Genomic DNA, 2,823 nt, shown 5'->3' with positions numbered 1-2,823 from the left:
TCTTCACAATCTCAGCAAATACTCATGAAGAACTAGCTTCAAGAACAACCTATAATCATCATAAGAAAGTTTAATCAAGATTATTTCCTATCTTTTCCAGTAGCCTTATCCAAGTAACTTGAGGTAGTAACCTTATTCATAATCTTATTCGATTCATATTTATATAGCTATCTTATTTTGTGTTATAAAATTTTTAACAACAAGAACATAGTTTGAATGATTTCAAACCTGTTCGCAAACTAAATAGATCCTTCTAACTTAATTTTTAAAACAAAATCGGGTATCCGAAGCTAGTTTAGCTACGAAATTAATTAGAGTAAAACTAAACTCATCATATCTTTGCTAATTAATATGATATTTTATATATATTTACTTATGATTTGATTTTATATATTTCAGGACCACCCGTAAACAACACGAGAAGATTAATCATAAGACCTCATGATTGTACGCAATACGTCATTTGACAACACGGTACTTTATATACGCAACACATCATTTGACAACATGGTACCATGGGTCGAGATTAATTCTGATCAATACGAATACGACGGGGTCTTTATTTATTTTATTGAGCAACTAATTGTGGACCATTAACAACAGACTGCTAACTACGGACTAAGAAAATATTAAAAGTATTATAAGTATATATATATATATGTAACGATTACTTGAAAAGAAAATATGCTGATATATTATATATATGGTTAGGTTCGTGATATCAATCGGAGACCAAGTCGTGTTATATATCTTCAAGGCAAAAGTGAGTATATAGTCCCACTTTTAAACTCTAAATATTTCGGGATGAGAATACATGCATTTTATGATTTACGTTATGGACATGATAAGGCTAAAAAGGAACATATATTTCATAGCAAAATCCCCCAAGAAAGACAAGATTTTAGTTGCAATTGTTCCATTTTCAAGTAATATTCGTTTATTTTAAATAAGTGCGAAGACAAAAGGCGAAAACGACGAATTGAAGACACAAAGGTCCAAAAAGCTCAAAAGTACAAGATACAATCAAAAATGTTCAAATTATTGATGAGGAACGTCTAAAAATGACAAGAGTACAAGTTACAAAACGCAAAGTACAAAATATAAAATTGTACGCAAGGACGTTCGAAAATCCGGAACCGGGACCAGAGTCAACTCTCAACGCTCGACGCAACGGTGTAAAAATTACGAGTCAACTATGCACAAGAATAAAATATAATATTTAAATAATTCATAATAAGAATAATATTAAATAATAAAAAGTTGTTAATTGAGCATAGTTCAGGGGTCATAAGTGAAAATTCAATTTCTAAATTCGCCTATAAAAGGCTTTGTAATCGTAATGTAAAAACACACCTTTTTCTATCTTTTTCTTATTTATCAATATCAATTATCAATATCTATATTCTATATCTCTATCATAATGTTAACTTAATAAGATATAACAATAATCTTAATTTTAATTTTAAATTATGATAATAATAAGATTTATGATAGAGATCGTTTGAGTGTGTAAGTCGAAATTCTGTCCGTGTAACGCTACGCTATTTTTAATCATTGTAAGTTATGTTCAACCTTTTTACATTAATGTATCGTAACTAAGTTATTATTATGCTTATTTGAGCCGAAGTAATCGTGATGTTGGGCTAAAATATTAAGAAGGGGTTATTGAACTTTGGACCATAATTAAGGTTTGGGCAAAAGACCGACACTTGTGGAAATTGAACTATTGACTATTAATAGATGGGGGGTATTGTCTAATTGAGTGACAACTCATTGGAGTCTGTCGAACCTATCTTCAAATTAATTAACCTAATAATTAATAATGATTATGGTTGTCCTATTTAGTGATGTTCATATGGAATCTGTTATAATCATTTAATTAATCAATTGGGTTGGGTAATTGATTATTCATTCTGATCAAGTGGATGAATTAATATTCATAAACTAATTAAAACAGGGGTGGATTACATACAGTGATAACTGGTGTAATTGTTGACAGAAGTGATAACTGCGTCACAGTTTAAATCCTTAATCAGTTGGAATATTTGACTTCGGGTATAAGGGTAATTTGACGAGGATACTCGCACTTTATTTTTATGACCGATGGACTATTATGGACAAAAACCAGATAGACGTATCAAATAAACCAGGACAAAGGACAATTAACCCACGGTAATAAATTAAAATCAACACGTCAAACATCATGATTACGGAAGTTTAAATAAGCATAATTCTTTTATTATATTTCTCATCGTATCTTTATTTACTGTCATTTTATTACTCGCAATTTTATTTACTGTCATTTTATTTATTGTCATTATTTTACGCACTTTAATTATCGTCATTTATCTTTACGCTTAAAATATAGAATCGACAAACCGGTCATTAAACGGTAAAACCCCCCTTTTATAATAATATTACTACTTATATAATTATATATATTTTGTATAAATATAGTTAAAAATATAGTAAGTGTCACCAGCTCCCTGTGGAACGAACCGGACTTACTAAAAACTACACTACTCTACGATTAGGTACACTGCCTATAGTGTTGTAGCAAGGTTTAGGTATATCCCATCCGTAAATTAATAAAACTTGTGTCATATTTTGTAGTATTTTGTATTAAAAATAATACTATTTCGTACGCTCACGCTACATCATCAGGACACAAGTGATTAAAAATATATTCTACGTTGAGTTGTACCACTGGCATATTTTCCTGTAGCTTGGTAACTACTATTTACATAGGTATTGTAAACGCGAATCCTGTTGATAGATCTATCGGGCCAGACAACCCCAGCCGAACTGGACGACCAGTATTCA

This window comes from Rutidosis leptorrhynchoides, chromosome 11, assembly GCF_046630445.1.
Source record: "Rutidosis leptorrhynchoides isolate AG116_Rl617_1_P2 chromosome 11, CSIRO_AGI_Rlap_v1, whole genome shotgun sequence".
NCBI lineage: Eukaryota > Viridiplantae > Streptophyta > Magnoliopsida > Asterales > Asteraceae > Rutidosis > Rutidosis leptorrhynchoides.
This window is presented reverse-complemented; position numbering follows the sequence as displayed.